The sequence below is a fragment of the Haliotis rubra genome, unplaced genomic scaffold (genome assembly GCF_003918875.1).
Source record: "Haliotis rubra isolate DU_JTF1 unplaced genomic scaffold, ASM391887v1 Scf2, whole genome shotgun sequence".
Taxonomy (NCBI): domain Eukaryota; kingdom Metazoa; phylum Mollusca; class Gastropoda; order Lepetellida; family Haliotidae; genus Haliotis; species Haliotis rubra.
Window position 1 is genome coordinate 2,208,156 of NW_025766002.1, and position 22,450 is coordinate 2,230,605.

Consider the following 22,450-nt stretch of genomic DNA (forward strand, 5'->3'; position numbering starts at 1 on the left):
GTGTTTCCAAATAAAGGAGAGCTGTCCCCAGGGGGCGCGTGCAAATCTACAGACACGGCGTCACGTCCGTGCGTGATGTTTTCAGTTTTTCAAAATTTCAAAAGTGCATTTGATATCGAATGACATTACCGGATCTCTTTCATTTCTACACGGTATTTGTGTCGTCACTTAATACCTCGCGACATCTCTTTATGGTTGCTTAGTTAGCATGGAAATAGAATAACTTCAGTCAGTTTTTGCACTGGCGTTTGTAGTGCTGATGTTTGTGTTTTATATACTCAGCAATATTCCTGTAGTGTGGCTGTACAGACTGTCTGTATATACCGGATTTTGTACCCGACGATCCGGTGATTGATAGTATAAACAGCGATCCATGCCGAAGGTTCTGAGACACAACCATCCACCCCAGGATCCATTTGGTCGCTTCTTACGACCGGGGCCCTTACGACAGCCGGGGCCCCTGAGTGGGTGGAGTGGGTGGGTCCATTTGAGTGAGTGAGTGAGTGAGTGAGTGAGTGAGTGAGTGAGTGAGTGAGTGAGTGAGTGAGTGAGTGAGTGAGTGAGTGAGTGAGTGAGTGAGTGAGTGAGTGAGTGAGTGAGTGAGTGAGTGAGTGAGTGAGTGAGTGAGTGAGTGAGTGAGTGGTGAGTGAGTGGGAGAGTGAGTGAGTGAGTGAGTGAGTGAGTGAGTGAGTGAGTGAGTGAGTGAGTGTGAGTGAGTGAGTGAGTGAGTGAGTGAGTGAGTGAGTGAGTGAGTGAGTTTGGTAGGTTATGTATGAGAATGCTTTTAACTATATTCCAGCAATATCACGACCGGGGACACAAGAAATGGCTACACACTTTATGCCCGCGTGGAGAGTCGAACCCAGGCTTTCGATGTAACGAGCAAACGCTTTAACCACTGGGCTACCTCATCGACCCTTACGGGTGAAGATAAAATTGCTGACATGGCCCACCCTAACCTTATACAGTGTAATACACAGGCAATGGCACATCCCGGATTGTGTGGGTTAAAGGAATAGGCCACAGGGGCTTGTATAGTGATAAGACCCCGTTAGTGACGGGGTGCATACCTTGATGGCAGTGTTTAGCGTTACAAGCCCCTGTAGAATAGGCATCCTACTTAATGATGTTCCTTAGTATGTTTCTGTTGCGTTCACGCCGCACACTGCAACATCACAGCAATGTGACGGCGGTGTGTAAATAATGGAATCTGGACCAGCCAATCCAGTGATTACACTGACCTCATGGGCGTCGAGATATCCAAATGGGATACGATGACATGCATCAACCAAGACAGCGAGTCTGTTTGTCACCTCTCACCAGAGCATGGAGCATCTAACCCGAATCTTCCCGTGTTTCTTAATCGGTATCCAGGCGGTACTGACATATACAGCAAACTACATTCACAGCTAACAGGGTTATGTCGAACTGACGGATATAACGAACTACTATTTTTTGGTCCCGGTCTCATGCTGTATGTTTTGGTCGAAATGCGTATAACGAACTACTATTCTCAAATGCACTGCAAATAGTGGCCCAGCTCGTTGTAGCTGTAGCTTACTGTATTGGCTTAGTCTGTCATACAGACCCTGAAAAAAAAAATATCTCAAAGAGAGACCATGCAAGTCTAGATTATGTGCCAAGTCTAGATTTCCACAGTTTCTGAAAATGAAGAAAGTCTCTGGGCTCTTTATATTTAATGATTATGATTTAGGAACTGTTCTAACAAGATGTTAGTCTATGTATTGGCTGAGCAGAGTTGCATGCTTTACCTTGGCAGGATCCGCTATCTTGGGTTTGAATCCAAGATTGGTTTGTCAAAACTACATCCATTTCACATAAGTCTACATGAAGTTTCGCAGATACAGCTACAACAAATTTATTTTCCGGGTGTCCACCAAAATTAGGCCGATACACAGTGATAAATCTGAAATACTGTCCACAGCGGCTTTAAACCTTCCTCTGTCATTGAAGTGATATTTTGGTGCATCCCTTACCATGAAGATCGATATCCCGTGATCCAGCCAGTTGCTGGTCGGGTATGTGTAGCGCAGTACTGACGCTGCATCAATTAAAGGCCGATAACTGTCAAGCAACTGAAGAGCGTCGCAATTGGATATAAATGTTTACTCGATTTGTGTTATCATAGTGAACGGAGGTCGTTATCTACCAAATGCCACTTTCCAAATAGCCCGTGTCTATCTGATAATCAAAAGCGGGCTTACCATCATGGAACTAGTCCCCAGACCTCTGAGAACGCGTCTATGCGCCGTTGACAGGACGCCATGGAAGAAATTACCCACTTACAGCAGCAACCCCAAGGCTGATTCGATGAGCGCTAGATAAGGAATACTTCAAAAGAAACACCCTGGCAGAAAAGATTGTTAATTTATAGCTTATCTCAAAAAGGTCACATTTGGAAAGAGTCTCCTCTCAATGGGTTAGTCCCTTGAGGACAGGAGCTGTTGTGGTAATGGACCTTCATGGCGCAACGCTGGTAGCCTCCCCCAGCCCCCTTTCCTCCCCCTGCGCTTCCCAGGAGAAACACCCCAGGGAGTGAGTGAGGTAAGGAGACCATTGAGAAGGAGACCTCATTGCAGCTTGGTATGACCTCATTGCAGACTGCACCACTTGAACGTCTTCAATGGGCAGTGATTGGCAGTGGTGTGTAGTTTCAGGGCGAGTCCGCCTACGCTATCGGTATTGAACAGACCAGTTCAGCCCATCGTGTTTTCGAGATGGAGAATTTAATCACATAGGCAGGCGTTGTCTTAAGCTGGGAGAAATTATACTGGTTCGTGATAAAAGACGATCACGCCTATATTGAACCCAGGAAAGCAAATATTTTGTGTTCTAATTTAAGTACCGGATGTAGGGTCGTGTTGCACAAGGCGAACAGGGAATGATGTATAGACAGGTCCATGGCGGCAATCCCTAAAGATTCTTAAAATTATTTCAGTTAGTAATTACTATTCTTGGACAACGGTTTGTTAGTTTTACATATATCAACTGCTCTTGGATAATTGACTAGTATCTCTACGGTGTTGATTCAAAGGACAAAAGTCGAACCCTGCCACACATATCCATTTTGCGGATCAGTGCAGGGGGTCATATTTCAAGGTTTATGTTGTCACAATGATGACTTTTGATTCGGACTTTTAAATATGTCTTCACTATCCAGATTCTGGGCTGTGAGTTGTGACAACCTGTCGTTTCCACAACAATCATCACTCATGATATCAGCCATTGGTTTGTTTGGTCCAGATTCGATTTCTGAAATTACGGGCCACGCAGATGGAGCTGAAATATTTGTCACTGCAACGTTACCAACTTCCGCTCATGATCTCAGTCTAAATGTAGAGCAATGTGACGCTATTACCATAAATACACGGACTACAAAGCCGATTAAAGATAAGATCATGTACGCTAAAGGTCATGGAGCATTGAGGTATGTAGAAGTAACATTATATATAGCGTGCACCTTCACGCAGTGCCATGGTACTAACCACAAAATGGTTTTCAATATCAACGCATTAATAATTCAACTGACAAAATATGGAAGGCGAATTTAGAAGTGATCAGAGAGGAGATAAAAACCTGTACTTAAATTAAATCTGGTGGAACTAGGTCATGCCAATCAAGAGTCATTGCACTGATGCAGATCTCATTGAACTGTTCTGGGGAACTATTTTGTCAGAGAACGGCTAAGGGGAGGTAAGTCTGAAATATTCCAAGAAAATGGATATCGGACAAGGTCGTCTCAATAATCAATCATAAAAACTGGAGTGAATAGTTTCCGGAATATAGGGGGGATTGTACAACATGCCCCAGGGGTGATATTGAGCGTCTTGATAGATTCCCTAGATAAATAATACCGAGCCCTTGTACAGCATTCTAAATGGAGCTACTGAGCAAAATCCATGGAAATAGTGTAGGCAAGAATAAATCAAAAGATAGGTCGTAGCTTTCAGTGTTCCGATATAACACGCTGTAAAGAAGTAGAAGCTAAGAGAATGGCCGTCAATATAGGGTTGGGGGGATTGTGATGGGCGTCAAACAGCTCTTGCCGTGGACGTGGTCTGTAGTTTCGCAAGGCTGGGAGATTTTATTTTTTTTCGATATCGATTTGGAAATGTTATTTGTCAGTTACCACACTTCAATTTCTGGTGGTTATAGTGGGGAGTGTGTAGAAAGGGGAGGCCTATTCGTGCTTCGTTATTACGACAAGGCGAGTGATACGGTGCCAAAGCAGACATTCTGATACATGTATATGGCATTACGTAACATGGCATTATTTCATACATTTTGAGAGCACTTTAATAACACAATGATCAGCACTCTTAACTGTCTAATAAAAACAAAGCGCGCGCATACGCACGCACGCACACGCTCTGCCACACGCGTCCATGATAAATGGATGTATCCTTTTGCTTCGAAACAGAACCTGTACAAAACAACACGCCCTCAATTTGAGGAAAAAATGTAGAATTTTGAAGAAAGAAACATTTATTGGAAATATAATGTCCTCAGAGACATATCCGGCATCTTGAATCATATGTATGTCTATGGAACCATCGGAACATGGGTAAATGTTGATGTCGATATGTTCAACTTTAGCTAAGCATTCTTTACATGGGGATTAGACTGACGGGAATGTTTGGCCTAGACCTGTTCTTGTGACATCGCTGCGCAAAACAAGATGTTGACAGATGATATTAACGTCAAAATATGTTTGCTTGGTAATGCTCACCCAAAGAAGCAATTTCCAATCTCAAGTCCAACAGTGTGCTTTCTGGGCCTACTTAGAGTTATCTCCCTTTGAGTCAAAATTGCCTCGATGATTGGTAAACTGGGATCCGTCTCTGTAGCGCTTAAGTTGAGATGTGATTCTCGAGCACTGGCAGATCACACATAAACGTCGGTCAACTAATACCAGCCTTGCATTTTAAACCGTCATCTGAATTATCCCGGTTTTTGCAAAATGGAGATTTACATGGGTTTTGTCGTGCATAGTGCAATTCAAATCCAATTAACTGGGATATCTTTGATCGAGAAATTGATAGAATCTGCTGTTCATTGATAATGTGTGTTAGATGACATCATCCCTTACCACTTACATGAGGACAAAATGGGGGGGTTCAGACAGCTTATGCAAATGATATGCAAATTAGGCTCGTGCTAAGAGAATGAAAACGACAAACGAACGGTGGCTTCTCTGAAGGCCAACCGGGGCAATGAAATGTCATGGTCAAAGAAATGAATATCCAGGTTTGAGTGCCGTGTTATAAATTATACCATTATTATACTGATCCAGGGCTTAGTTGGGTTTATCGGAGTCCTTTCCGTGTTTTAACGACCGTCGATTATGTGATGGTTTCTGGTGGATTTCAAGTAGCTACGGATCTGATTTCATTTAAATGCTTCTGGCTCTGTTAACTGGTTTTCAGGGAGAACGAGAGGCAAATTTCATCATTTGATGATTCGCGTTTAGTAATCATCTAGATTTGTGAAAATATTACACCGAATGCGTCCGGTAGTTTAGTTACATTTTAGTTTTCATATGCTCAACGCCTAGGAAATATTCGTACGTTTAAATGTTAAGAATTAAGCACTCTTCACAATACGGGGGCGCTGACCCCAGCACCCTGTTTCTCGATCTGCAGATGCCCTAGCGAAGTCTGTGTCCCAGAAAATGGGAAATAAATATAATCCAGTTCAATTCTCGAATGATGTAGCCTCTTGTTCTGAGCTCCATTTGTATTACATTTTATATTTTGTAGATACATAATTATGCATATTCATATAATAAGATAACTCTCAGGGCCTAGATGTTATAGTTTTAATTGCTATTTTATGGCTGAAAACCTGTCACAAAGAATAAACCTAGGGAAGTGAAGTGCCCAATATCGTAATGTTTAATATGAGCGTAAACAAAAATGGTTTCAATATCTCAACACAACACACTCATTTTCTTATGAAATCTGCTGATTTATTGTGAGAATGTTGTTCTATTTTATATCGTAGATAAATCTCTGTTTTCAAGTGTTCAAAGCTTAAGGCCTCATCTTGTACTTTGAATTTATAAATGAAAAATGTGGAAAGTAAGATGAGAAGATAAACAATGTCATAATCAATGTTTATCAGAAATATATATGTTCGTCCAGCCCTTTTGACTACCTTGTCGAGTGTGGTAGACTTGGTGACTGTCTTTACGCAACAATGACGTGGTCCCATCCCGGCAAGAGGGACACGATTCTTTAAAAAGCAAATGCATTGAAGAAAATGAAAATATATAAAGCGAAATAATCTCGGTATAGTGCATAGTGATTAGTATAGTCAGTGTCCCCTTGTTACAAGACGATGTAGGGTATAAACTAAACCTAATCGTATTTGACTGGTTGAGTAGGGCTGTGCAATAGTATCGGTTACCGGTATATACCGGTACAGTATCTCGCCATACGATTATCGCGATATGGTTCAGATTCTGCAATATATTGGGTCATCCAGAGTTAGTTCCCTTTGAATTATCTTCCCTTGCCCTCCACGGCAACAAAATGTGCTCTAAAAGTGCCAAATATGCTTTTATTTCAGTTGGTTTCATGTAACATTTTACAAGTGGAAGTGTCTTTATAAGTTGTTCCAAACGTGCCCAACATTCTACCAAATGCTTTAAGTTCTGTGGGTTTGAATGGTTTAATATGTGATGTTTTGGAGGATTTAAGTGACCTCAAACGCACCAATGTTTTGAGAGAAGCACGAGTAATGAATGGCAACGTCTTGTTGTGAAGGATCAAGCATACACTCCGAAACGTCGTGTTATTCACAATAAAGAAGTTGACATCCATAAATCTTTCTTATGCATTCCACTTCTAAATGCCCTTCTAAGATTTGACAAATATTTTATTTGGACCTATTAGTATGGCCTCTAAGAGACCATTTCACATTATTTTGTTTCATATATATTTTTGTTTGTTTCATAATGGGACATACATGTATGCTATCAGGCCAAAGTCTTATACATTTTGTAGGACTGTATAATCACATTCTAGTCAAGGATCTTAGTTACTGGAGGTCACATGAGATTTTAAGCTCAAGTAGTTCACCTAAATCATGTTTTTGTTTCATTTTGCAATAGTTCATGTCAACACATGTTTATGTTGGAGTTGAATCTGAATGAATCACTGATTACAGTAACAATAATTACATACTGCATTGAAGTGCACACTGACCATGAAAATCATGTTATACTATTACCTTTATCATTATGTTCGCAAAACTTTGTTGCAATACAGTACTTCAGTTAAACATTCTACACTAAGGCTCTATATTAATTTATTTATCTGTAAACCATTGACGTAAAGCCATACACAATGGGGACGGGAAGCCTGAAAGTATGGTGTAACAGCAACTAAGAAGATGATATCGCACACAGAGAGCTATTATGAATTTATGATGTATGCACTTGGACAGAAAGATTCCAGTCAATATATCACAATATGTATTGCAATATCTCTTAAATTATTGCAATATATCGCGATATGAGAATCAGGGCAATATCCAGCCCTGTTGTTGAGGGATCGTGGAGTTGTGTTGTTACTTTGTTGGAACAAGCAATCTCAGAACTTGAAGGGACTGAGTTGTGGCCTGCGGGAATCCACGTCGCCAACATTGTGCTTTGATATATACTTCTAAGCGATTAATGGTTTGGCACCAGTGATTCCATGCACGTAGAATAATCTGAATATCAGGCAGCAGTAACCAGTGTGAAATATTACTACTGGTCCAACCATGACTCATGCCTAGTGTGCTTCCAGGACAGACCGGCTCCCATCATTGACTCTGAACTGCAGAAGGCAACTTCAGGAGTTGTGTAAGAATGACAGTTATACCAGGAATAAATAAATAAATAAATAAATAAATAAATAAATGAATGAATGAATGAATGAATGAATGAATGAATGAATGAATGAATGAATGAATGAATGAATCAATGAATGAATGAATCAATCAATCGATCCATCTAACCATCACACCACCCATCCATCAATCCAAAAGGAGCATACAAAAAATAATAAATTCAAAGGAATTGTGAAGGGCAGCTTTTTCTCGTCCCGACATATGCCGGTTTTAAATCGGTAGCCGACTTTTAAAAAGTGACACCAGAAATGGGCTTCACACATTGTACCCATGTGGGGAATCAAACCCGGCAATTCGGCGTGACGAGCGAACGCTTTTACCACTAGGCTATCCCGCCGCCCTCTTCTATAAGTTATAGGTCATAGACCTGGCAAAACAGATTGAATTAAGTATAGTCCATGTCAACAACCACGAAACAGACTCGATTGCTGACTGTTTTCGTGAGATTGTTCATTCAGCAACATTCGTTAACTCTGTATAATGAACCAGATCAAGGTTTTGATATTGATTGTTTAATTTATCAAGGTCTGAGACCTACAGCCTCGAAAAACCTATTTGTGAAAATGTGAACACTCTCAAAGAGATTCTATCAATAGATCACAGAAATCTGAGTGCTTTTGCATTAACTGATAAAAGATCTTCCACATCTGAAGTTACATAACTTGACACTGCCTTATCTGAAATTGCAACTAGTTTAGACTTGCACAAGACTCCCAGGCCCTAACGTTTGTCAAACTATTAGTTCCGAGATTATATAATAATAATAATAATAATAATAATAATAATAGTGGGTATTTGTAACCGCGCCTATATCCGTGCATTCAATGCTCGCTCAAGATGCTCTATATGATGAATAAGAACAAATTGTCCTAGCGTATACACTCTCGGCTTGGGGGACACCAGAAATGACTTGCGTATTATAAGCATAGAATTACTACCCATCTGTGGAATTACTACCCATCTGTGGAATTACTATACCCATCTGTCATTTATACAGTCTTGGAGCAAGGCTACTGTTTAACCCATAATGCCGATGCTGGTCCTATTCATAACAAAATATTGACTTCGTCATAAATTGTCTTTGACTTAAAACTGGAACATATAGTGAGCACCCTCGATTATCCAGTGCCTTCGATATATTGAATATGACAGAATAGATAAATGCTACTCTGGACAATTAGGGATGGTTCCCTGCCCAGTCCAGATAATCGAAGATAGTCGTAAAGCTGTATACACAATGTCTGTACTTAAAACCATGTGTAACACTTGGCAGAATTTAGTTGACAATTATAACCACACACCCAACTCTTTTAAACTAACGTTTAGTCTCTAAAAATATATAATTTCGATATTTAAAATAACTCCATTTAAGCTGAAAACTAGTCTCTCGTACAGACCCTGAAGCAAATATATCCAAGAATTCCCATGCAAGTCTAGAAAATGTGGCAAGTCTAGATTTCCTCAGCTTCTGAAAATGAAGAAAGTCTCAGGGCTCCTTTTCATTATATATATATATTTTTACTATCAACGTTTTTTTCAGTAAAATATGTTCATTTCAGAGACTAGTTGTTAGTCTAGCTGAAAACGAGCCTATGAAGTTCAGGTCAAATCAAGACGTGTTGATTTAGAGCTTTTACATTGCAGAAAGTGCTGTAGTTAGGGACTGTGAGACAAACGACCAACTCTTCTATAATCAGCACCGAGGACAACCAACCACTCGAAGTCCATTTTAAACACGAGTAGAATTTAAGGGAGACAACTGCAGTAGGAACATCGGCACGGTTGATTGATGTGTGGACATTATAAATTACGATTCTATCAGTTAACACGCGTTATGTTCACGTGGTTGAATACAAGGAAGTGTTAAAAGCTTTGTTTTAGGGCTCTCATTGGTTACAGTAGCACTCGCGATGTCGTTATTACGGCCAACTGCGTGAGAAGGACTGAAAATTAGGCTGACTGAAAACTGCTGACCTCATCATTTAAAGAAGTGATCAGGAGAACTTTTGTCCCCCAAAATCAATACCAACACACCAACTTGTGAAACTGCCAGCCTGTTCAGACCTTCAAAGTATATGTGCAATGCGGGTAAATAAGACACTGCTAGTTGGGAAACAACGGTTTCTCTTTCGTTAATACTGAAAACACAAAGTAATAATAGCTTTATTATATAAATTCCTTGTTTTTAATCCTGGATATTTCATATCTCAATCCTAAAATTATTCATGAACCCTAGCGCGAGAAGTATAAATATCACATTAACGCAAATATATAATAATTATATGGTGAAAAAGTTATTCTCTGATGAATATAAAGATGTTATTTACTGTCGTGGTTTTTGTTGTTGTAAATATATCGTTGGTTCTGTATTTTTCTTTAAAGTTTGGGCATGGTCACTATTGGAATATTCTCTTTTTTGTATTTGTGTATTTATTACCCTATCATCTACATTGCAGCTGTTCTTTCACGCTGATTTACATACATATGGTGTTGTCGATCTCACAATATATAACAAATGTCATGCCATGCTGAATACATTCGTCACCTTATCAACACATTCAGGGGGAACGAGGGAGGTGCATGGGGGTTGGGTTTTGGACGAGAGAGTGAGCTGGTTGAGGTGTGGAGTTGGGCAGGGGGTTGGGCATCCTCAATAATCTCCAGGGTATACGTTCCGATAAAGTGGAGATTTAGCTGAACGTATACCTTGGAGATTATCGAGGAAGGGGGTCGAGATAGGGAGCACTGATGTGTGGTACAGTACTTTAGCCCCTTAATACCGTACATGACCACGTGGTATTTGTGATGATAATGGTGATGATGATTACGTCATATTTCGACACGGATCTCTAATAATCGGCTTCTCACGTTGTGCCAGACAATCCAGTGACTGACATCATGAGCATCAATCAATCATGTAATTGAATACGACGAATGCAGCAACAAAGTCGTCGAGTCTGACCACCCGATCCCTTTAGTCGCCACTTACGACAAGCATGGGTTGTTGAAGATCATTCCTCACCCGGATCTTCACGGGTTGCGTGCCATTGTGTCCCCATTGTGAAGACCGATGTTCTTGATACCAACCGCTGCCTGTCTGGTCAAGTCTCGATAAATTGATGGAATGTTGCTAAGCTGGGCGTTAAAAAACAAACAAACTCGACATAAAATATCTGACAATGGTTTCGTAACTTCAGGATGATGTACACATGCATCTATGTCCATCGTGAAAGTAAAAGCACTGTCTCCCCACGGCCGAGCCATCAACACGCAGAAGACCCCAGGCACTACGTCCTCCACATCTCTTTACCCGTGAAGTTCCGGGGTAGAATAGGTCTTCAGCGATCCATGCTTGCCATAAAAGGCGACTATGCTTGTCGTAAGAGGCGACTAACGGGATCGGGTGGTCAGGCTCGCCGACTTGGTTGACATATGTCATCGGTTCCCAATTGCGCAGATCGATGGTCTTGCTGTTGATCACTGTATTGTCTGGTCCAGACTCGATTATTTATAGACATAAAGCTGGAATATTTATGTGCGGCGTAAAACTAAACTCACTCACTCACTCACATCACGCTTTTACGAGGCGTACACTATAAACATAGACATTGGTACAAAGGTAACAAAGATTTAGTATCGGAAACACGAGTTGTTTTTGTTGTTGTTGATGATGATGATGATGATGATGATGTTACGTGTCAATTTCCACACTGAAATGATACGTTAACCCAGTAATCTATAAGCAAAAGAATTCAATGTGAAACCAACGAATATCAAGGAAATTTTATACAATTAACAATTGCATTCTATAAATTCATTAGGTTTGCAAATCAATCTAAATTACAGACAAATTACTGAAAAGCAATATTACAATGGCAGTACAAAATTCAAAGGCAGTACAATGACAATGGCGTTATAAAATAATATAGCAATGATGATACCAAACTAATCTTCAAAAGAGTGAGTGAGTAAGTTTGGGTTTACGCCGCCCTCAGCAATATTCCAGCAATATCACGGCGGGGGACACCAGAAATGGGCTTCACACATTGTACCCATGTGGGGAATCGAACCCGCGTCTTCAGCATGACGAGCGAACCACTAGACTACCCCACTGCCCCGATCTACAAAAGAAAGTATCCATCTGGTATTTTGGGATTATTTAAAGTAAATACTTAAAATTAAACATTGTGCACATGTTGCCAAAACCCCAAATATATCTTTTACAGTGCTGTGAGTGGAATATCATGAAAATCATGATTTTTGTTGAATCGCACGTGCATGTTATGTCCAACTGTATGAAACTCAGTCGATTGAGACTGCTAGTGGTATAGTGAGTGAGTGAGTGAGTTTAGTTTTACGCCGCACTCAGCAATATTCCAGCTATATGGCGGCGGTCTGTAAATAATCGAGTCTGGACCAGACAATCCAGTGATCAACAGCATGAGCATCGATCTGCGCAATTGGGAACCGATGACATTTGTCAATCAAGTCAGCGAAACTGACCACCCGATCCCGTTAGTCGCCTCTTACGACAAGATAGTCGCCTTGTTATGGCAAGCACATGGGTTGCTGAAGACCTATTCTACCCCGGATCTTCACGGGTCGCTAGTGGTATAGGCAAACAAATATGAAACATCAAAATGCCACGGTTTTCAACAGAACTCTCGACTGAACAAGGAAGCCCATCATCAGAGAGACGAGACGCGTCACAGGGCCGGAAACAGCTTTTGAGAAAGTGTGTGTGTGTGTGTGTGTGTGTGTGTGTGTGTGTGTGTGTGTGTGTGTGTGTGTGTGTGTGTGTGTGTGTGTGTGTGTGTGTGTGTGTGTGTGTCACACTATTGAGAAAGGAGTAGTGCACACTTCATTTTCACGAGAGTTTCAATGGTCATTTAATAAACTTTCAGGACAAAAGACGCCTATGGCGTCAACTAGACTGGTTAGACATCTGACAGCCCCAGGAGAGGAAGACCGGAAGTGATCACCACTCAAAATGACCAACACCTGCGCAGATTCCATCTGCGCAACCGAATGCTCACAGTGGCGTTATCGGTATCATCAGCGTTGGGTCAGCACGTCATCAGCGTTGGGTCAGCACGTCATCAGCGTTGGGTCAGCACGTCAACAGCGTTGGGTCAGCACACCATCAGCGTTTGGTCAGCACATCATCAGCGTTGGGTCAGCACATCATCAGTGTTGGGTCAGCACATCATCAGCGTTGGGTCGGCACATCATCAGCGTTTGGTCAGCACACCATCAGCGTTTGGTCAGCACATCATCAGCGTTGGGTCAGCACATCATCAGCGTTGGGTCAGCACATCATCAGCGTGTGGTCAGCACATCATCAGCGTTGGGTCAGCACGTCAACAGCGTTGGGTCAGCACACCATCAGCGTTGGGTCAGCACGTCATCAGCGTTGGGTCAGCACGTCAACAGCGTTGGGTCAGCACACCATCAGCGTTGGGTCAGCAAGTCGTCAGCGTTGGGTCAGGACGTCATCAGTGTTGGGTCAGCACGTCATCAGCGTGTGGTCAGCACATCATCAGCGTTGGGTCAGCGTATCCTCAGTGTTGGGTCAGCACGGCATCAGCGTTGGGTCAGCACGTCAACATCGTTGGGTCAGCACATCATCAGCGTTGGGTCGGCACATCATCAGCGTTGGGTCGGCACATCATCAGCGTATGGTCAGCGTATCATCAGTGTTGGGTCAGCACGTCATCAGCGTTGGGTCAGCACGTCATCAGCGTTGGGTCGGCGCGTCATCAGCGTTGGGTCAGCACATCATCAGCGTTGGGTCAGCACACCATCAGCGTTGGGTCAGCGTATCATCAGCGTTGGGTCAGCACGTCATCAGCGTTGGGTCAGCACATCATCAGCGTTGGGTCAGCACATCATCAGTGTTGGGTCAGCACGTCATCAGCGTTGGGTCAGCGTATCATCAGTGTTGGGTCAGCGTATCATCAGCGTTGGGTCAGCACGTCAACAGCGTTGGGTCAGCACACCATCAGCGTTGGGTCAGCGTATCATCAGTGTTGGGTCAACACATCATCAGCGTTGGGTCAGCACGTCATCAGCGTTGGGTCAGCGTATCATCAGTGTTGGGTCAGCGTATCATCAGCGTTGGGTCAGCACATCATCAGCGTTGGGTCAGCACACCATCAGCGTTGGGTCAGCGTATCATCAGCGTTGGGTCAGCACATCATCAGCGTTGGGTCAGCACGTCATCAGTGTTGGGTCAGCACATTATCAGCGTTGGGTCAGCACGTCATCAGTGTTGGGTCAGCGTATCATCAGCGTTGGGTCAGCACATCATCAGTGTTGGGTCAGCGTATCATCAGCGTTGGGGCAGCGTATCATCAGCGTTGGGTCAGCACATCATCAGCGTTGGGTCTGCACATCATCAGTGTTGGGTCAGCACGTCATCAGCGTTGGGTCAGCGTATCATCAGTGTTGGGTCAGCGTATCATCAGCGTTGGGTCAGCACATCATCAGCGTTGGGTCAGCACACCATCAGCGTTGGGTCAGCGTATCATCAGTGTTGGGTCAGCACGTCATCAGCGTTGGGTCGGCGCGTCATCAGCGTTGGGTCAGCACATCATCAGTGTTGGGTCAGCACGTCATCAGCGTTGGGTCAGCGTATCATCAGTGTTGGGTCAGCGTATCATCAGCGTTGGGTCAGCACGTCAACAGCGTTGGGTCAGCACATCATCGGCGTTGGGTCGGCACATCATCAGCGTTGGGTCGGCACATCATCAGCGTATGGTCAGCGTATCATCAGTGTTGGGTCAGCACGTCATCAGCGTTGAGTCAGCACGTCATCAGCGTTGGGTCAGCACGTCATCAGCGTTGGGTCGGCGCGTCATCAGCTTTGGGTCAGCACACCATCAGCGTTGGGTCAGCGTATCATCAGCGTTGGGAGAGCGTATCATCAGCAATTTTGTACATTAAAATATAAAACAATATGCTTAAGAATTATGGGGGAAGGGGCATTGATTTTGAACATGACATGCAGGGGGATGGGTGGCACTTGCTTTGTGCATAAATCTTGGGGGGGGGGGCTCATTCACATTGTATAAATGTTATAATGTTATAAACTTCTATTGACCAGTAACAATGGAATACAACTCCAACATTGTTTGACAACTAATTATATTGCCATATAGCACCAGGAGAGACTGGGTTACCAATCTCCCCGGACCGTTTCATTATAGTGCTTGATGGGTGGAGAGTGGCATACAGCACAGGGGTCGAAGTGTCCTCCGTTAGGTGGGGAATCTCGGGGGTCGGAGGAGCGCATACAATAGCTTTACTAAGGCTGAAGAAACCGACATCTGAATCCGGCAGTGATTTAATGAAACATGCCAGCCAATTATCAGAAATAATTAATGCCAATCGATCGACTCGTCCGTCGATACAGATCAGCATCCGAAATCCTGCAGCTTTTGTTGTAATCAGCTGTTGCTTTCAAATTTGTGGCTGGCAATTAATAATATTGTTAGGCAAACACAAAGTAATTTCCTGTTGCAGGTTCACACATTTTCAGTATTCTTAACATTCACAAATATGGTCAAGTCTTTCATTCGCTGAAGGCCACATACTCATAAACAGAGAAAATACACATGTCGATATTAAATTAAATATGACTTCGTACAAAACTAACATATGATCAGTAGACAATGTGCATACCTATTTAGACATATTTACATATATGTCTCTGTAATCATACATTGTACGAAAACAGTGGCGTTCTAATTGTTACACATTCAGTTATAACAATACATTTCAGGCAGACAGAAAGATGTTTCGTGTGTTCCTATAGTAACTACATATTAAGGTAAAGTGATATAATTCATAATCTGTCAATTGATTACAAAGATATGTATACATTTGGTCTCGTTGCTGTATGGCAGAAATAATGTCGATCTTAACTAACGCACTGATAACAAAGAGCATATACACGTAAACCTAAATCAGTCCCCAACCATTCTCCTTTCAACCTTGGGCGGTGGGGTAGCCTAGTGGTTAAAGCGTTGGCTCGTCACGCCGAAGACCCGGGTTCGAATTCCCACATGGGTACAATGTGTGAAGCCCATTTCTGGTGTCCCCCGCCGTGATGTTGCTGGAATATTGCTAAAAGCGGCGTACAACCAAATTCAATCAGTCAGTCCTTTCTACCTTATGTTCCTCTTTGGTTATGTTCCTATTTGGTGGACCCGTAAATATACGGGTTATAATTGATCTTCAGTAACCCATGCTTGTCGTAAGAGGCGACTAACGGGATCGGGTGGTCAGACTCGCTGACTTGGTTGACACATGCCATCGTATTCCAATCGCGTAGATCGATGATCATGCTGTTAATCACTGGATTGTCTGGTCCAGACTCGATTATTTGCAGACCGCCCCCATATAGCTGGAATATTGCTGAGTGCGGCATTAACAACAAACCAAGCAACCAACGTCCTATTTGGTGGTACTTTTCACCCAGTCAGACGAAAACAGCTTCAGGCGTGTTCACGATATAATCAGTGCAAATATATTCTGTGTCATGCCAGTGCCAGGCAATGTCTAAGAAAATGCATGCAGGACATTTAATTCAGCGGAAAAATAATCCGAGCGAATGAATTCGTCAGTGGTCAAACTGGTGACTCGAAAATTCGAGTCCTATTTTAGTCTAATTTATTTCGAGCAATCTTCGAGGTGCGGATACCAGAATTAAGACCTTTGGACATGTTACACAAGGTGGACATGTATCTAGCCCAGCCATAAGAATATGGCAGGTGGTCATAAATAACATAAATCCGTGAAAAAACGATGGAAAGGAAATTACAACTTAACAACCCTTTCTATGTGCGATTAGACAAATTCTAAGATTATGTACATTGTATTTACAATGTACATCCGTGTACGTTTGCCAGTTAATAATGTATCTGTGTATTTCTATATCTTTGTGGGGCGGTGAGGTAGCCTAGTGGTTAAAGCGTTCGCTCGTCATGCCGAAGACCCGGGTTCGATTCCCCACATGGGTACAATGCGTGAAGCCCATTTCTGGTGTCCCCCGCCGTGATATTGCTAAAAGCGGCGTAAAACCCAACTCACTCACTATATCTTTGTATCTATACTGTGTTTATATTTGTAGTTTATAGAATATTGCCACTGTTCCTTCGTGGAATGCTATGCAATAAATATATTATCTAATCGTACCTATGGCATATGATAACAACTAATGCCCAGATGTTAATGCATAGAAGAATTACACATTTTGGCTGTTGTTTGGGTCAAACACTTTTCTGGCAACGGAGCTATTCCTTTTTTTGTCGGATCAGTATTTGTTTTAAGATGGTGGTTTTGTCCGTCTGATACAGATGTTCTTGATGGCATCAGCGGAAAACACATTCTGTGTGTTGGGATTGGCGGCGAGGCGCATGCTTGTTGATATGGTCCAGCGTTGCCCCCTGCTGTGGTAGCGAACCAAGCTGTTTTGACCACTGGCAATTATAACTTATTTTCATATCTGCCTGTCATTCAGGCTGGTGTCAATTTCAGCCACGTGTGCAGCTCCGCGGAAGGCTGCACGTGCTGACGAGCTCAGTCAAAAGATCCAATCACTGAACGACCAACTAATCATCTGCCAACAGAAATGTCGATGTGTATCCACAAATTATGTTCTATTTTTCATGAAGGTGCTTTGACATTGTTTTAGGGTAAACAATTAGATTTATTCTAGACCTGGAGCCAAGATATAGAGAAACGTTATACTTTCAAGATGTTGTCAGTCTTAGACATGCAGAGCGTCTTTCACCATAGAAACTCGCTCCATGTTGTAGGGTGAGTGAATGAGTGAGTGAGTTTAGCTTTACGCCACACTCAGCAATATTCCAGCTATATGGCGGCGGTCTGTACATAATCGAGCCTGGATCAGACAATCCAGTGATCGACAGCACAAGCATCGATCTGAACAATTGGGAACCGATGACATGTGTCAACCAAGTCAGCGAGCCTGACCCCCCGATCCCGTTAGTCGCCTCTTACGACAAGCATGGGTTACTGAAGATCAATTCTAACCCGGACCTTCACGGGTCCATGTTGTAGGGTGTGGGAGTGTTTTGTGGTAGGCATTGACACGAACGTCATGTTGTAGGGTGTGGGAGTATTTCGTGGTAGGCATTGACACGAACGTCATGTTGTAGGGTGTGGGAGTGTTTTGTGGTAGGCATTGACACGAACGTCATGTTGTAGGGTGTGGGAGTATTTCGTGGTAGGCATTGACACGAACGTCATTTTGTAGGGTGTGGGAGTGTTTCGTGGTAGGCATTGACACGAACGTCATGTTGTAGGGTGTGGGAGTGTTTCGTTGTAGGCATTGACACGAACGTCATGTTGAAGGGTGTGGGAGTATTTTGTGGTAGGCATTGACTCGAACGTCATGTTGTAGGGTGTGGGAGTATTTCGTGGTAGGCATTGACACGAACGTCATGTTGTAGGGTGTGGGAGTATTTTGTGGTAGGCATTGACACGAACGTCATGTTGTAGGGTGTGGGAGTATTTCGTGGTAGGCATTGACACGAACGTCATGTTGCATAGTAGGGTGTGGGAGTATTTTGTGGTAGGCATTGACATGAACGTCATGTTGTAGGGTGTGGGAGTATTTCGTGGTAGGCATTGACACGAACGTCATGTTGTAGGGTGTGGAAGTGTTTCGTGGTAGGCATTGACACGGACATCATGTTGTAGGGTGTGGGAGTATTTCGTGGTAGGCATTGACACGAACGTCATGTTGTAGGGTGGGAGTATTTCGTGGTAGGCATTGACACGAACGTCATGTTCGTAGGGTGTGAACGAGTCATGTTGTAGGGTGTGGGAGTATTTCGTGGTAGGCATTGACACGAACGTCATGTTGTAGGGTGTGGGAGTATTTCGTGGTAGGCATTGACACGAACGTCATGTTGTAGGGTGAGGGAGTGTTTTGTGGTAGGCATTGACACGAACGTCATGATGCCTTTATATGCTCCTATGAATGAAAGATGGAGTTAAAAAGATACCATTTGCATTGCATACTAATGACAAATATATATGAACACCCATGCATGTTCTTAATTCTTAATTCCAACGTGATAAAATATTCTAATCGAAACCTTTCTACACATTTTAAAACAAGTTGAGGGTCCATTCTGTGTAACAGGGTTTCTGCAATAAAATATCAATTAAAAAATATTCTGACATCTAAACATGTTAATAGTTTGCTTGATACCTTCATAGTTTCGAGTGATGGACTTTGGTAAAATTCCGCATTGAATGTTTATGTCACCATACAGTGACGAATACCCTAACTGATTCAGCTCATGGACGTGCACCAATTTGGTCACACCCCTGAGGATGGGTATGTGCTGCCTAACCTAGGAGTGAGTGAGAGACTATGGTTTTACGTCTTAAATGTCTTGTCCATGAGGGACGCGACTCTGCGGGTGTCACTGTTACCTGATAATTATCAAAGTTTTACTGAAACTTCGTGCACGTATATATTCCATGAGGAACATGGTATTGGTCCCAGTAAACACATTTCACGGTCAGATATTTGGAGAGTACGAGCACTGGAGGATTATTCATCAGATTTACTTTGGGGAACTGGCGGGAGGAGTGTTTCAAGGCCCGAACCACCCACCCTTGAAATGTTGAAATTTGGTAAGTACATCCTTAGATGTATGTACATTGCAAAATGACAGTTTGGCGAAAGGCGAAACTAATATTTTATTTATATTAACAGTCAGCACGCAGTCAAACCAAATATGAAACACATAGGACACAGCAAGATTTGTCTCTTATACAGACCCGGAAACAAACATTTCCGAAAACTCACAAGTCAACAATTTCTCCACTTCTGAAAATATCAAAAGTTATTAGTTAAACTGCTTTCTTTAACAGTCTTAAAATAATTTCATTTGAAAGACTAAATATACGTCTAGTCTATGTCTGTCGACAGCGTTTCGATTCATGTGTCAGTGGGGCTTTTCCACGTGTATTTCCCCGCGGCAGGTCCTGCAACAGTGTGACGTGTCTGTGAAAACTATCATCAGTGTATCTAAATTATTCTTGTTTGTCCGAGTGAATCATCAAAATATTTTCTTAAGATAGCATTGAAGAAGGAACGGGTCGGTGATCCTGCATTGACCCCAATCGCTCCATGATGTCTGGTATGCTAGCCTTCCTGTGACCTTGGACCCCCCGGTGTCGTCAGAACCTTGACGTGGCGTGACGTCCCCTGGCTTGTTCAGAAAAATGTTACTCATAATATAATAAGGTCCCTAGTGTCTGACTGAGATTGTTCTTTTGTGAAACGTTTTTTGTTAAAACACAACACGTTTACTTTGGACCTCTACTTGAACGCTACGACAAAAGCATGACACACGATAAAACCGTATCTGAAACAGAACCAGTCAAAACCAGTCTCCATCCTTTCTCAATGTCAAATTTCAAACGGTTACCTAATAGTTAACATTAAGGTCAGATATAGAACGACATCCTTGCTAAGATCGTATACTCAGTATTTGAGCGTTACAGATATTGAGCAGAGACCTTTAAAATGCAATCAATCTAGACAAACAGGAGCGTGTTTAGATCAAGGGTCAGAGCATGGTGGGTCAACATACGCTTTGTTGAATTTTAGTTCGAGAATTTAGAAGTACTTTTTAAAAGATTATCACATGCAAAGTGCATTTCAGCGAAATTCATATGTATTTGTATTGAATATGAATCTGCATAAGTTCCACTAAGAGGTCTCGTGAGTCTTGTGTAAAACATTGTGAATGTTTGTCTTCGAAATAAATAAAATCACTGTAAAAGGGATCACCATAACCAGCCGTCTATATTCGACGTAATCACGTACCGCCACCGCGTGCGGTTTTCTTGTGTGATTAACACTGTTGGATGTCTCACTTCATAAATGCATGTCATCGTATCCCAGTTGTGTTGATTGATGTTCATTATGTCAACCATTGGATTTTCAAGACAGGATTCGATTATTTTCACACCGATGTCATAATTGCTTAATATAAGTGCTGCGTTAAACAACAAACTAAATTGTAAATTGTACAGGACTCTTTAAGGTTGAAGTTGTTTTGAACTTTTAACACGTTGAACCAAGTATATGAACCGAAATGATGTCTGAAGGAGTGAGTGAGTATGGTTTTACGCCGCTTTTAGCAATATTCCAGCAGTGTCACAGCGGGGGACATCAGAAATGGGCTTCACACATTGTACCCATGTTGGGAATCGAACCCGGGTCTTCGGCGTGACGAGCGAAAGCTTTAACCACTAGGCTACTCCGCCGTCCCCGCTAATTAATGAAATGTTCATTCCTGATAAATGTAAATATATATGCATTTTATCCCTGTATCTCCGGCAATATGTACACGCAGGTTGCATTACATGCAATATTACCAAGTATGTTACATACTTACAGTGGGGGGTGGTTTGGTGTGTTCCGGTGTTCGCTCGCTGAAGACCCGGGTTCGATTCCCCACATGGGCACATTATGTGAAGCCCATTTCTGGTGTACCCCGACGTGGTATTGCTGGAACATTGCTAAAAGCGGCGTAAATACATACTCACATAGTTACATTTGCAAATAGGTCCGCCCAAATAGATATTTCACGAACACAGTAAGATTTGTTAACCAAACCAACAGTACGAAGAATAATACTATACGGCTAACACATATAACTTTACCTGTACATTTCGGTAATATTTAAAGTATCGAACTGTTTGACCGCATTCGACACGTTTGCGGGAGACATCTCTCGTGGTGCTGGACGCTCAGTTAATCAAGGGTCGTGTTGTGTTTGATTAATGAAGGACAAACTTGATTAATTAGTTTTTTCGTGAAGATTATCGTGTACACGAATCTGTTATATTTCTTTACTGCATTCATGATTTGGAATCATCTACGGTGCAAACCACTTCTGGTGTAAGGGTGTTGGTGGTGGAATTGGGTTTAACGTTGTGCTTGAGAATATTTCGCACATATGACGACGTGCATGCGTGTGTATGTGTACGTGCGGCTGCTTGTACTAGCCCAGACTGAAGCTGGTTGTATAGTGCTAGCCCACTGAGATATCATGCCGCAGTGAAGCATGAATACCCCACTCAGACACATTATGCTGACTCCGAGCCGACCAGTCCTTGATGTACCCATTAATGCCGAGCGCCAGGCAGGGACCAACAAGTACCATATTTTAACGTCTTTCGGTATGACGCGGTCGGGGATCGAACCCGCGACCTTCCACACTCCAGGCGGACGCTCTAACCACTACACCACGGGGGCGGTCTCTGGTGTAAGGGAAGGCCGTTGAACGTTTCCACAGAGTGTATATGGAACACAAGCCATTCATTATGGAAATATCGATTCCGACCATCGATGCACCTTTGATACTAACATTCTTAACGAGTATAATCGGTTCGTGATTGGAGATCGAAGCCCGTGTCATGTAAAGTCGGTGTGTGTTTAAGTTAACTCGTACCAACCCGCCCTTGTACGGAAGTG